This window comes from Somniosus microcephalus, chromosome 8 (genome assembly GCF_052327205.1).
Source record: "Somniosus microcephalus isolate GS21.2 chromosome 8, FLI_Smic_1.0, whole genome shotgun sequence".
Lineage (NCBI taxonomy): Eukaryota > Metazoa > Chordata > Chondrichthyes > Squaliformes > Somniosidae > Somniosus > Somniosus microcephalus.
Genome location: NC_140994.1, coordinates 29,071 through 44,965, shown reverse-complemented (window position 1 = coordinate 44,965; position 15,895 = coordinate 29,071). Strand labels below are relative to the sequence as shown.

Sequence of the window (15,895 nt, the reverse complement as noted above, 5' to 3'; positions counted from 1 at the left end):
CACCAGGCTGATACCAGGAATGGCGGGAATGACCTATGAGGAGAGACTATGTAGTTTAGGGATGTACACACTGGAGTTTAGAAGATTGAGAGGGGACCTCATAGAAGTGTATAAAATTCTGACAGGTCTAGACAGACTGGATGCAGAAGGAATGTTTCCCTTGGCGGGTGAGAACAGAACTAGAGGACATAATTTAAGGATAAGGGCTAAACCATTTAGGACAGAGATGAGGGGGAATTTCTTCACTCAGAGAGTGGTGAACCTGTGGAACTCATTGCCACAGAGGGCAGTGTACGCCAGCTCATTAAATATATTTAAGAGGGAATTAGATATATTTCTACGGGCAAAAGGGGTTAAGGGTTACGGAGAGAAGGCGGGGACGGGATACTGAATTAAAGGATCAGCCATGATCTCATTAAATGGCGGAGCAGGCACGAAGGGCCGAATGGCCTACTCCTGCTCCTATCTTCTATGTATCTATGTAAGTATTGTAATTGGTTGTTTGTTTCTACCTTGAGATATATGTAGTAAACTCATTGGTAGTGGATGTCAGGTGATTTGTGGTGGCCATCTTAAATTCAGTTCTCTCTAGTCATTGTTGGAGACTGGTGTTGAAAGATGTGCTACTGGGTTTTTAAAGTTAATAAAGCCTAGATTAGAAAGGCAAATCTATTCTTTATTTCAATTTATTAACTTTTTATCAGAATGGAGTGATATCTTCAACCGGAACGATTCAATGCTGACCTTAATTCTGCAGGAGTGGATGATAAATGGAAACATTGGTATTGTACATTTACAAACTTCTTGGGTGTGTTGGAACAAGAGTCTCTGAATAAGCTGAATATGCTGATCAACTACATTGCTCCGGATGTGTATAAGTATATTTTGGACTGTAAAACTTACGAATTGGCTATTTCTACATTGGAGAAGATTTTTGTTAAACCAAAGAATGAGGTATTTGCATGTTACCTTCTATCTGCCCGTAGGCAGCAGGTGGGAGAATCTTTGGATACTTATTTACAAGCACTTCGGCACCTTGGTGCTAACTGTAATTATAAAGCCGTGACGGCCGAAGAATATAAGGAAGAATCGGTACGGGATGCTTTTATTAATGGACTACTGTCTAGATCAATTCATCAGCGGTTGTTAGAAAATAAGACTTTGGATCTCAAGAGTGCTTTTGAGCAAGCTTCTACATTGGATATGGCTCAAAGAAGTTCGGATTCTTATGCTCTTTCTAATCAGCCTGTGACTGTGGTTTCGGCAGTTCCGGACGAAAAGGAATTAGGTGGACTTAATGGGAGTGGTTTACTAGATTCTGAAATAGTTTCTACTCCAACAGCTCCACCTTTTACTTCGGCGGCTGTTGCCTCTAGGATTCAGAAGTGTTATTTTTGTGGGAACGTCCGGCATCCTCGTTTGAAGTGTCCTGCCCGGGAGGCTGTATGTAGTAAATGCGGCAAGAGAGGTCATTATGCACGTGTTTGTAAATCATTAGGTTCAATTACCTCCTCTTCTGCGACTATTCAACCTGTAGAGAGGGCGTTTATTGCATCAATTTCTGCTGCATTTGCTCATGGCCTAAACAAAGCTATAGTTATGGCCCAAGTTAATGGGTTAGAAGTGAAGGTTCTCATAGATACGGGCAGTACCGAGAGTTTTATAAGTCTTCAGTTTGTGAAGGAAAAGTGTTTGAAAATCTTGCCTGTTACTTATCAGGTGTGTATGGCTCAGACGACCCTTACTTCACAAGTAGCTGGTTGTTGCCTTGTGAAATTGATTCTTCTAGGTAATATGTATACTGATATACGCCTATCTGTTTTGCCTAATCTTTGTGCGGATATTTTGATTGGTCATGATGTGCTTAAATTACACGAGAGTCTTAGTCTTTCATTTGGAGGGACTAAGCCACCCTTATCCATTTGTGGATTAACTTCTTTATCCATTCCTCCATTATCACTTTTTTCCAATTTGATGCCGGAATGTAAGCCAATTGCTACCAAGTCAAGAAGGTATAGCAGTCAGGATAGAGAATTTATTAATTCTGAAGTCCAACGTCTTTTATTGGAAGGAATCATTGAACCTAGTTGTTCGCCTTGGCGGGCTCAGGTAGTTGTCACCACTAACGAGAGGCATAAGAAACGAATGGTGATAGACTACTCTCAAACTATTAATAGGTATACTCAATTAGATGCGTACCCTTTGCCTAAGATTGATGAGCTTATCAACAAAGTATCTCAGTATAAGTTTTTTAGCACTATTGATTTAAAGAGTGCTTATCATCAGATTCCTATTGTTAAGAGGGATCAACCATATACAGCCTTTGAGGCTGGTGGAAAGCTGTATCAGTTTTGCCGAATACCATTTGGTGTTACTAATGGTGTTGCTTGTTTTCAACGGGCAATGGATGCTTTTATAAGTGATAACTCTCTCTCTGACACCTTTTCATATTTAGATGATATTACGGTATGTGGTAAATCAAGGGTGGAGCATGATTCTAATTTAGAAAGATTCCTTCAAGCTGCGGAAAAAGTTGGTTTAACTTTTAATAAAGAGAAGTGTATCTTTTCGACTACTGAGGTAAATCTACTGGGGTATATTATCTCGGGAAATAAGATTAAACCAGATCCAGAACGTCTGTGACCATTGATCGATTTACCTTATCCTACTAATTCTAAGGCTTTGCAACGAGTTGTTGGACTGTTTTCTTACTATTCTAATTGGATTGCAAACTTTTCACAGAAGATCCGGCCCCTTATACGGGTTACGACATATCCTCTATCATGGGAGGCCAGGACATGTTTTGATAAATTTAAAAAGGATATCCTAGGAGCAGTTGTGCATTCTATTGATGAGCAGGTTCCCTTTGTGATTGAGACGGATGCTTCTGATTTTGCAATTGGGGCTACTCTGAACCAAAATGGAAGACCTGTGGCCTTTTTCTCACGTACTTTGAACAATAGTGAAAAAAGACATTCTTCAATAGAGAAAGAGGCATATGCAATAGTAGAAGCACTGCGTAAATGGAGACATTATTTATCGGGGCGACATTTCACGTTGGTAACCGATCAAAAATCTGTGTCCTTTATGTTTGATGTTAAACATTTTGGAAAGATTAAAAATGATAAAATAATGAGGTGGAGGATTGAGTTGGCATGTTACCATTTTGATATAGTTTATCGTCCGGGGAAGGATGATGTTGCTGCTGATGCACTGTCGAGGGCTTATTGTTCTGTGATTCACGGAGATACGCTTATTAATCTTCACAATGCTTTATGTCATCCTGGGGTTACGAGGATGATACACTTCGTACGCAGTAAGAATTTGCCCTTTTCAGTTGAAGACGTCAAGCGGATGACTTCATCATGTTCTATCTGTGCTCGGTGTAAACCGAATTTCTTTAAGCCTCAACGAGCTCATCTTATAAAGGCTACTTCTCCTTTTGAACGTTTGAGCGTTGATTTTAAGGGGCCTCTACCTTCAACAACTCAAAATCGATACATATTTACTGTTGTGGATGAGTTTTCAAGGTTTCCTTTTGCTTTTCCTTGCGCAGATGTATCAGCTGCTACAGTTATCAAATGTCTGACTCAACTTTTTGTCATCTTTGGGATGCCTGCGTATATCCATTCGGATCAAGGAAGTTCTTTTATGTCTTCCCAGTTGAAGGAATACCTTCAGAGTCGGGGAATTTCTACTAGTAGAACTACCCCGTATAACCCCCAGGGTAATGGACAGTGCGAACGATATAATGGGGTGATCTGGAAGGCAGTTATGTTGGCTTTGACATCCCGGAATCTTAAGAATACACAGTGGGAAATGGTACTGCCTGATGCCCTGCATTCCATTAGATCATTGCTTTCAACGGCTACTAATGTGACCCCCCATGAAAGGCTCTTTAATTACCCGCGGAGGTCTACTACGGGATATTCGGTACCTTCATGGCTTACTATGCAGGGACCTGTGTTGCTTCGACGCCATGTTAGATTGTCAAAATATGATCCTTTAGTGGAGGAGGTGGAGCTGTTGGAGGCAAATTCCCAATATGCTCATATTCGATTCCAAGATGGGAAAGAAAGTACTGTTTCAATTAAAGACTTGGCTCCTTGTGGTGGCCAGCCCTCTTCCGAGGATACTAATAATAGTCATGATTCAGATAATGTGGATGTTGTTATAGATACTACGAATGTTTCCAATCCTATTGCAGATAATTATACTTCTATTAGTCAGCCTTTGATGGATGTTCATGACCGTCCTAGTTTACTTCCTGATGGGATTTCCAATCCGGAAACCGTTGATAATCGGGATATGGATAGCCTGTCTGCAGAAGATACTTCGGTGCCTCCGGGTGTGGGAGGGCAAGGAATTTCACCAAGGTTAAGAAGGTCGACACGAACAAGATATCCGGTTGACCGATTAAAAATGGACTTTTAAATTGATAGTAATGTTTTAAAGTTGTTGAAATATTATATTTGTATTTTAGTTGTAAATAAATTAATTATAAATTGTAAAGGTTATTTAGGTTGGAGCATGTTTTAAAAGGAGGGGTGAATGTGGTGATTATTTCCTATGTTTAATAAGAAGTATTGTGATTGGTGAATGGGGTGGTTGTTCTCTGTATTAGTAAGAAGTATTGTAATTGGTTGTTTGTTTCTACCTTGAGATATATGTAGTAAACTCATTGGTAGTGGATGTCAGGTGATTTGTGGTGGCCATCTTAAATTCAGTTCTCTCTAGTCATTGTTGGAGACTGGTGTTGAAAGATGTGCTACTGGGTTTTTAAAGTTAATAAAGCCTAGATTAGAAAGGCAAATCTATTCTTTATTTCAGTTGTTATCGCCAATGTTCATGTAAAGTTTCTGTTAATGTGTTGTCAAACAATGAAATCTTTATTTTCAACACTTTGCCTTCTTGGCCAGATCTGTGTGCACCTTTGGAAGTGGCTTAGTGAGTTGTAATGAATGGTGAGTCATAACGGTAGCCCCCCCCCCCCCCCGATGGTGATGACTGTGAAAGGAATGGCTTGGGCATTGTAGGGATGCTGGTGTGGGGTGGTGCCAACCTGGCACATCATGTGTCAGCCACAGTGTACGGCGTCAAGTGAAGTAAATCTGCCCATGGTGAGACCATCCCTGGCTTCCCGGGCAGCAATGTGCTCGGGTGCTGATGCCCTGTGTCCTGTGCAGCATCAGGTGATTGCGGAGAAGGTTGGTGCTGTTTGTGTGCCTGGTGATGCTGGTGTTGGGGCTGATCGTGGTGGGATTCTGAGGACCAAGGTGAGATTTTTTCCAAGGGCACCGATGCTGACGGAATAGCTGGCAGCTGAAGTTGAGATGACAGAAGCGATCTGTCAATGGTGAGAGAGGTTGCTCCAAGGAGGTGACACTGGATAGAGAATTTGCTCCAAAACACTTCAAACCTCCATAAAGCTGATAAGTGTATTCCAAATCCTGAAGGATCCAGCCTCCAAGATTGGAAAGTGACCAGTTGTGAAATGGTAGCTTTTATACCACTTTTGCAGCTGTCACCTATTCACAGAAATGGAGATTGTTTAAAACCAAACACGCTTACCTGGCATGATCCCCGAGTGATATGAACCTCATGGAAAACTTGAGAAAATGGTTTGTATCTGGTTAAATACTGATTAAATTGCTTTAAACACACTCTTAACTATCTGAATTGCCTGACCTGTCGCTTAGTGCTGGGTCTGCAAAGCACAGGCAGAGCCGGCACTAGGGAAACTCACAAGGAGGTGGGTTCAGAGCAGGATACCACCCCGCTGTCAATCTTTTTGATTGACAGCGAACCCGCCCTCTGAGCGCCGGCAAAATTCAGCCCTATGAGTGAGTTAAGCTGACACATCAGTGCAGTCCTGAAGGGCTCCTTCATTGCCTCAAGTGGCATCTTTCAGATGACATGTTAAACCGAGATCCTCCTTTTCACACTCAGATAGACGTAGAAGATTCCAGGGCACTGTTTGAAGAGCAGGACATGCCCCCGGTGTCCTGGACAAGCTTCCTCCCATAACCATCACCATTCACTTTCTGAGAGACTTCTGTCCAAATTAGCTGCCATGTTTCTCTACACAATGCTTGCACTGCAAAAGGAATCTAATTGCTTGTAAAATGCATTGGGACATTTGGAGGGTGTGTGCAAAATAAATACAAATTCTTTCTTTCTCATTTGCATCTTCCAGGCAGCCTTTATAATCACAGTATTAATAACTTAAAATACCCGTGGATTGTATCATTCAGACTGTATAATACTCAATGCAATAAACAGCCCAGGGTTCGTTGCTGCTGCCAGTCTATTATAAATAGTTAACTTGGGTTTATAACACGCAGATGCATAAAAAACATCAAACACATTTCAGAGTGCGCTAGAATTATTCACTAAGAAAACACTGTATAAAATGAGAAAGTCAACCCAAGTCGGAACAAAGACTCAAACTTTCAGTAATCCCAAATGCCCATTCGGTGTCCCATTTATTGATTGATCTGAACCCACCTTCTCACTAATTCCTCGTCACAACATCCAATTGTCTCAACACATTGGCCCAGAATTTGCTGGGAAAATAATGGCAATTTAAATGTGTTCTGGACCATGTTTACATGCAGATAGCACCCTCTGGTGGTGGTTATTGTGTTAGCTGTGTGTTTGTATGAAGCAGAGGTCATTTGACCTTTGTTCCTTTCTTCCTGTGTGAGGTTATTTGACCTTTGTTCCTTTCTTCCTGTGAGAGGTCATTTGACCTTCGTACCTTTCTTCCTGTTTAACCCAGGAAGTAGAATCCCAGGAAGTAGAATTCCAGGAAGAACCTGGCAGTAATGGAGGATTCCATGAGGGTTTCACAATCCAATGTAATCTGATTTCATATGTTAGGCCAAGTGCAATATCTGTGAGTATCTTTGTTTGTTAGCATAATAGCAACGTTGTCAGAGTAGTATTTTGACAATAATATGTTTATAAAAGGTTCATATTTGATAGTTAGAAGTGAGTCCAAATGTTAGTTAGTTATACAATTAATCTATTCTACTGTTGTAAATATGTTATATCTTATGTAATATCGAATGTATAGTACTCAGTTTATGTACAAAACATACTTTGTCTTTGTTTACAGTTTCACAAAAATTGTTCAAGTAAAGGCTACAAACAGCAAACGGCTTCACGAAGAATTATTTTGAATAAGTGTTTAACTTGCTGGATAACTAGATAGGAGCACGTCTAGCGCGGCCAGTACAAAATGCATTACCAGTGTGTAAAAAAACCCCAGCAATTTGTGGTGAGGAAAAGACAGTCAGCTGGACAATTTGTGCCACTCCACATTAGCATTGCAAAAACCAGAGCTCACCCTCAAACCCTTCCCCACCAAAATGAGTGTCAAGAAATTGCTGCATTTGTGCTGATAAAAAAATTAAACTCACTGCAGAAAGTTAGGGCTGGTACTTAATGACATAAGGACCTTTTTAATGATGAGATTTATGTTCCTGCAATGCCACTCAACCTCTCCGGCCCAGAAAGGGAACAACTGAAACTGTGGCATTTCATTCCTGCAGGCAGTAATTTAACATTTAAACTTTAACATTTAAACTTTAAAATTTTAACTTTTTTTCTTACTTTTCATTTCTGTTTCTTCTTTCTCTCTTAATCCAATCTGTCTTTCCCCCTCTTTCTCCTTCTGTACCTGATTTGACTAATTTGCCCACTTTAATTCACCCTCCTTCTCACATTCCTGTTTATTTCTTAATCCTTAAATCGTGTTGGTCCCATCAGGCACTAAGCTCCCAGATGCCCTGCAGCATGCCGTTATCAGCTCGCATTTCCAGAAAGTTATGGTACCAAAAATTTTCAAGCTGAAGGTTGAGGGAAAGTAAATCTAACAAACGGGGCACACTGCGAGATGGCTCGCTCCAGCAAATTATGGGCCATTATTTATTGCAATAGGGTTCAATGGTGACGTATGGTAGATATGTTCTTAATTAAACCTTAATTAGGAATAGAAAATAAACATGCAATACAGAAATTTTTACAACAGAGTATAGATCTTCTCTCTGGAGGAGATAGCCTCACAGCATGGAGTACAATTCCAGTTCAGAGTCAAACCTGGTTTGAAAAGTGATCGGGGCTGCTGGTAGCTTATAAACTAATTTAAAACATTGACAATTCTCCAACAACAATTAAAACCTGAAATAATGAGACTCCACACTCGTAATAGTTAATTCTCGGTGCCAGAGAGGTTGATTGGCAGTAATTCACACTCATCACGTCGTTAAAAGCATACTTAGACTGGAATGGACGAGACTTAACTTTCTGTGGCGAGTTTAGTTTGTATCTCGAAGAATTGTCCTTGTTAGCATAGTGGTGAGTATCCACGCCTGTCACGTGGGAGACCGGGGTTCAATTCCCTGACAGGGAGGATTTTTAAGGGACAGGGTACTGAGTTTGGATGATCAGCCAGGATCTCATTGAATGGCGGAGCAGGTTTGAGGGGCCAAACGGCCTACTCCTATCTTCTATCTATGTTTCTATGTATCTACCGTGCAAATACAGCAACTTCACGCCATTCAATTCACTTCAATGGTGAGCCAGACAGCGAGATACTGTTTTTGCAAAGCTGACGGCAGAGCGGCACAACTAGGACAGCAACTTTTGGATATCCGCATTTAACCGTGCAGCAGCCCCTTGCCTGAAGCTGCTGTACCATTTACACATACATAATCGCGAGTGCCATTCGCCTCAGTGTTACTTTGACAGCAACATTTGGCCCAATTGGAAAGTGGGTCCCACAGTCTGTGATCCAACATTTGAAATTTATTGGCCAGAGGAGTCTGGTGTAGAATCAGATGCTGTCAGACCCATTTTCGCCGGGCAGTTACCAGTCTGGAGCCCTTTAGTTGGCGTATAATACCTGCTAAAAATGGAAGCATTTGCAGTCTCCGAATCACCGAGAGAGTTGAGGTTTCACCTTTGAAACAAATGCTACCGAAAGGGGTGGGTCGGGTGTAAAAGATCCTTATGAAGCCGGAGAGTGTGTTCCAGCCTGTCTAATTAAACATCCTCAGTAAAAGCTGAACAATCAGTAAGAACACGGATAAGCAAATACTGTGAAGTGAGTCCACGTCAACCACGTAAACAGATCGAGACACACATCGTATTATTGAACGCCCAGGGGCTGAGATGGAGTTACACACCGACTGCACGTTACACACACGGTAACGGTTCCAGTGACTTACCAGGAACACCAACGGCTGCAAGAATGGGATAGTAAATGAGGTCCAATTGGTGAATCACATCTTGTCGGTGCATTTTCTGAGAGCTGATGTTGTGACTGACAGTCTGGGACACACTGAGAGGAGCCCTTATTTACACCTGTAGTATATGTATCCGTCTACCTTTAAGAAAACCATTGTATGTAACCACTTACCTTTAAGAGAACTATTTTAGGTGTGGCACTACTTTGTTGGCTTCTGTATACTGTAATACCGACGGTGACCACACCGGTATATAAGTGCTGTGTCAGGAATTATTGGGCAGATTCGCCCTGACCTTCGAATAGTAAAGTCCTGTTTTAAGTTACTCTTGGAGTCTGTGTATTAATTAACTAAACAACCCACAGACTTTACAGTGGCGACGAGTCCGATCGTACCCTGCGGCAACAATACTTCCGAAGCAGTTAACGAGCATCGAGAAGAGGCAACCGCCCTCGTCGTTCTGCTGGGAGAAAACTCGAGGCTGCAGAACTAGAAAGGAGGAAGAATTTAGAGACAAAGACTTCCATCAGCAACAGGCACTGACTGTCCCTTCTGCCACGGTGAGGAGTGAGCCGATCAGCACGAGAAGCAAGGCGGCCACGGTGACTGTGAGTAAGGGAAAGTAAAAAGAATAACCGGAGGATAAGGGCGGTGCACTCGACCACGGTCGAGGGGGAAAGGAGCCGGACAGAAGTCGGGTCCAGAGGCGCTGAGACTGGGGCAGCGTGGAGCAAGGAAGCCGCGGTACAGACAGACTGGGGGACGCAACGGCGTCGTGAGACAGCTAGACCGCGACCGGCGAAAAAGGCCGGGCAGCGACCGAAGCCACGAAGCGCTGCGACCGGGAACGTAGGCGCGGGAAGAGATAAACTCAGCCGCAGCCGGGGAAGGAAGCACCGGACTGCGAGAGGGCTGGGAGGCGCGATTGGGAGCCGAGCGAGCGGGAGAGGCAGAGCCGACCAAGGGAGACTGAGCGAGAGCCAGTCCAGCGGCTGAAACTGTTCTCCGTCAACGGGGTGTACCCAGCGCCGGTAGAGCCGAGCGAGCGGGAGAGAGACAGAGCCCGAGCAAGGGAGACTGAGCGAGAGCCAGTCCAGCGGCTGAAACTGTTCTCCGTCAACGGGGTGTACCCAGCGCCGGTAGAGCCGAGCGAGCGGGAGAGAGACAGAGCCCGAGCAAGGGGAACTGAGCGAGAGCCAGCCAGCGGCTGAAACTGTTCGCCGTCAACAGGGTGTACCCAGCGCCGGTTGCCCTGCCGAGAAAAGGGAAAGCACTGAAGCCGACGCGCAGGCTTGAAACCTGAAGGCCAGCGGCCGTCGCCCGTGGGGAAAGTGTACCCCTCCCGCCAGGGAAGAAACGCGGGAAGCCGCCATTAGGCGGGGAAGAAGACAGAAGCGGGGAACCGCCATTGAAGTGGGCGGGGAGAGAAGATAAGCGCGGGAAACCGCCATTTTCGCGGGAACCGCCATCTTGAAAAAATTTTTTTTTAAAGGAATAATTCGTGGTGTTTATCAGGAAGAGAGGAAGATGCCTAAGCGTGGTAACATCAACGATTTTAATTCCGAGGTAGAAGACTGGGCCACGTATGTGGAACGCATTGAGATCTATTGTGAGGCCAATAAAATAGAAGAAGATGACAAAGCTATAACCTTGCTAAACTCGATGGGCGCGAAGACATACGGGCTCTTGAAGCATCTACTATCACCGGCTAAACCGGCGGATCAGACTTTCGATGATATTGTGGCTGTTCTGAAGGATCACTTGAACCCCACACCGTTGATGTTGGCGGAACGATTCAAATTCTATGCGAGAACGCAACGGAAAGACGAAAGCAACGCAGAATACTTGGTCGAACTGCGTAGACTAGCAAAATACTGCCAGTTTGGAGGGAATCTGACAGAGGCATTGCAAGACAAGTTCGTGTGCGGATTGGCAAAGGAAGGAACGCAAAAGCGACTACTCGAAGAGAACGACCTTACACTTGACAGGGCTGTCCTTATTGCAGCATCGCACGAAGCCGCAGCGAAGGGAACTGCGGAAATGCAGCTAAAGACAGCGGCACTCAGTGTGGATCAAATTACCTCGATAACAACAAAATGCTATCGTTGTGGGAAGACAACACACGACCAGAACCAATGCTGGTTTAAGAACCAGGAATGTAGGAAATGTGGCAAACTGGGTCACATAGCTAAGGTATGCCGGTCAGGGAAGAAGACCAACAACCAAAGGACCAACAGCCAAAGGAAGCCATCACAGGAAAAGTACAACAAGGTACACAAGGTGGCTGAGAAGAGTTCAGACGAACAGAATTCGGACTCAGACCCAAACGGCCAGGAGCTGGGTAGTCTGAGAATTCACAATGTGAGTAAGGAAGCTGACCTACAAACTATCTGGGTCATGCTAAAAATAGTTGGAGTCCAAGTGAAAATGGAATTGGACACTGGATCAGCTCTATCAGTCATAAATCGAAGAGATTACCACCAGCTATTCTCACATATACCCTTAAGAGATACCAAGTTCGTATTGCAGACATACACGGGGCATAAAGTATACCCCATGGGAAAGATAAGAGTCAAGGTGAGAGATAGGGGTAAAGAACACCCACGAATGAACTTATACGTACTACACGAGGGAGGACCACCACTTCTAGGACGGGAGTGGATCAAGAAAATAGACATGGAATGGCACTATCTAAAAGCCATAACGAGTGAGGACTCGGTGCAGACAATCAGCTCAGATTCTGAATCGGATGACGATAAGACCAACCCAAATGTGAAAGACAAGGCTAAAATGGACTTGCCGACTAAGGTTGGAAAAACGAAGGCATGCAGAAAGGCTTATGCTTCAGAGAAGAACAAAGTTTCAGAACAGATCTCCACCGAACAACGACAACATAGTTTGACAGAGAATTCTGAGTCTGTTCAGTTTAAGGACATATCCATGACGGAAGAACACCGAGCTCAGACTCAACTTTATTTCAAATCACGACAACAAGTAGAACAATTGAGTTACCGTCTCGTACAAGAGATGAAAACAATGAAAAAGTTCTATGACACCGAATGGGAGAATCTGGAAAGACAACAGAAGCAGCTAGCTCAAGCAGAGAGTGACCATAGAGCCATCGTGACCAATCACCGATCACATCTCCCTTATGATGTTCAGGAGTTAGAATATTTGCAGAAAGAAGCAAATGAAGAGGAATCTTCAGGAAGCCAGGATTTTATTCCAGTTCTTCTCTACGACTCCTTACAAGCAGAGTTTGAGAAGTTGAAGGAACAGTATGAACAGGCCCAGGCTACAATCCTGGAGGGGGTTAACTCGGCAACCTCCGAAAAGCTAGTTTCAGTGGAAGCATATGAGCAACTAAAGGTTGAACATGAACAAGAAGTCCAAGGGCTGCAGGAAATTCTTAATGAGCTCAAGGCCAAGACAGACTCATCGGTAGAAGTTCCATCCATAGATGAGAAATTAGAGGTGAAAGACATGGCAGAACATGAAAGACAAGATGTCCAAGAACTCATAAAAATATTGAAGGAAACCCAAGACAAATATGAGGCGGCAATGGCCAAGGTTCAACAACTTGAAGAACAGATTCAACTGGGAATCCTTTCAGTGGAAGAAAAGGAAACTGTAAGAAACACAGAGACTGTAAGAATGGCCTCTGAACATGAGCTAGAGAGCATCAAGGCGCAACTTCTCCGAGCGCTGAAAGCCAAAGTACAAGAGGAAAAGAAGGTGAAAGCATTGGAGGGAAAGGTGGATGAAATGGAGAAGACTCTGATCCACAGTGTTCCCGTGGAAGAGTTAACGGTCAGCCAACTCCTTCATATGCTGAGGGACAAGACTCTGCAATGGGAACAATCTGAACACGAGCTTCAATCTTCAAAGGGAAGGAGTTCGGAGCTCTCAAAAGTTATGGAAATAGCTGAGGTTGCAACACAGATTTTACGGGGCTGCCGAAGGTACGCTGAATCACGTCAATGTGAACTACAGAATGCGGAAACAGCTGCTCCAGTAGAAGGATTGAATAGCCCGATCAATCAATCCCCGATGGAAGGGGAAGTATTGGAATCACAAATGAGGTCATTAGTGAAGGATTGGCAGGAAACCCAGGAAGAGCGGGATGAATATGAACGCATGAAGAAGTCTCTTCAGGAAAGATGTCTAGGGAGGGAACAACAGTCGGCTAACGTCCAGTTGGGTAAGGAAGAAGTAGCAGGCCCTCTCGCTAGACTAGTTCAGGACGACACCGAATATTACCATGACCTGTTGAGTGACACGGAATATTACGAGGACTTGGCCTGCCCAGCTTGTGATGAAAACTCCCAAAGTGCAGAAATCAGGATGAAGCACTTAAAGTCTAAGGAACATAGGGAGATGGTGGCGCTACAGCTGGCAGCTGATAAGGGAGCCCCGAGAGTCTCCAAGAAGCAGAAAAGAAAAAGACGAAGCAGAAAGTGATAACCATCTAAATCATTATCACTTCTACCAGATCATGTATGTGGGCCCTACGAAGGGAGCCAAATCAGTTGGCAAGTAGGAAAAATTACCAAGGCAGTCCAGCTGTTTGTAAAAGTCAGCACTGCTGGTTCAGCAGGACGGAAGTTCAAGCTGTTAAGTCAAGGGAAAGACTATTGGATGAGTCACGCTAGCAATGTGAACTGGCTACACCACAGAGATGTACATAGTACATAGAGATAGGAACAGGAGTAGGCCATTCGGCCCTTCGCGCCTGCTCCGCCATTCAATGAGATCATGGCTGATCTTCGTCTGAGATCATAGCTGATCTTACCAGTTCAGTACCCCGTCCCCGCCTTTTCTCCGTAACCCTTAATCCCCTTAGCCTTCAGAAATATATCCAATTCTCTCTTGAAAATATTTATTGAATTAGCCTTCACAGCCCTCTGTGGCAGGGAATTCCACAGGCTCACCACTCTTTGAGTGAAGAAATTCTTCCTCATCTCTGTTTTAAATGATTTGCCCGCTATTTTTAGACTGTGGCCCCTGGTTCTGTGCTCCCCTGCCATTGGAAACATTCTCTCTGAATTCAGCCTGTCCAGGCCTGCCATAATTTTATATGTTTCGATGAGATCCCCTCTCAATCTTCTAAACTCCAGTGAGTACAAGCCCAAACTATTCAATCTCTCCTCGTAGGTCATTCCCGCCATTCCAGGTATCAGCCTGGTGAATCGCCGCTGCACTCTTTCCATGGCAAGAACATCCTTCCGCAGATGGGGCGACCAAAACTGTACACAATACTCCAGATGCGGTCTCACCAGCACCTTGTACAGCTGTAGTAAGGTATCCCTATTCCTATACTCGAACCCCCTTGATATGAAGGCCAACATACCATTTGCCTTCTTAATCGCCTGTTGCACCTGCATGCTCTCCTTCAGTGACTGGTGCACAAGAACACCCAGGTCCCTCTGCACTTCCCCATCTCCCAATCTATTGCCATTTAGATAATAATCCACCCTCCTGTTTTTACCCCCAAAGTGGATAACCTCGCATTTATCCACATTATAGTGCATCTGCCACGTATCCGCCCATTCCCCCAACCTGTCCAAATTGCACTGTAGCCTCCTGACATCCTCATCAGAGCCCACCCCTCCTCCTAGTTTAGTGTCGTCAGCGAATTTGGAAATATTGCATCCAATTCCCTGATCCAGATCATTTATATATATTGTGAACAGCTGGGGTCCCAGGACAGATCCTTGCGGCACCCCGCTGGTCACTGCCTGCCACTCCGAAAATGAGCCGTTTATTCCAACTCTCTGTTTTCTATCCGCCAGCCAGTTCTCTATCCATGTTAATACTTTGCCCCCAATCCCATGAGCCTTAATTTTGCATGATAATCTTTTGTGTGGAACCTTATCGAAGGCTTTCTGGAAGTCAAGGTACACCACATCCACTGGCTCTCCCCCATCTATTTTACCAGTTACTTCCTCAAAAAATTCCAGCAGATTAGTCAAACACGATTTACCCTTTGTAAATCCATGTTGACTCTGTCCGATCCTTTCCCCATTTGTCAAGTGCTCCGCTATTTTATCCTTAATAATGGACTCTAGCATTTTGCCCACAACCGATGTAAGGCTTACTGGTCTATAATTCCCTGCTTTCTCTCTACCCCCTTTTTAAATATTGGGGTAACATTAGCTACCCTCCAATCCACGGGTACTGTTCCCGAGTCAATGGAGTTCCGGAAGATGATCCTTAGAGCATCTGCTATCTCCAGGGCCACCTCCTTAAGTACCCTAGGATGTAGTTTATCAGGCCCCGGGGATTTGTCGGCCTTCAGTCCCCTCAACTTACCCAACACCATATCCCTAGAGATACTAATTTCTGTCAGCTCCTCCCTCTCATTAGTCCCTATGTTTGTCGATATTCCTGGGAGGTTATTTGTGTCCTCCTTTGTGAATACAGAACCAAAGTATGAGTTTAATTGGTCTGCCATTTCCTTATTCTCCATTATATATTCTCCCGAATCGGACTGCAAGGGACCGACTTGGGATTTTACCAGTCTTTTCCTCCTGATATACCGATAAAAGCTTTTGCAGTCTGTCTTTATGTTTGCTGCAAGTTTACTTTCGTATTCTATTTTCCCCTTCCTGATTAATCCCTTTGTCCTCTTTTGCTGTATCCTG

At 44.1% G+C, this 15,895-nt stretch overlaps 1 pseudogene; it reads right to left on the bottom strand.

The window, feature by feature from the left end:
- Window positions 1–9,306, bottom strand: part of LOC147113225 (putative G protein-coupled receptor 139) — a 36,665-nt pseudogene extending 27,359 nt beyond the window's left edge.
- Between the last annotated feature and the right edge of the window lie 6,589 nt (window positions 9,307–15,895).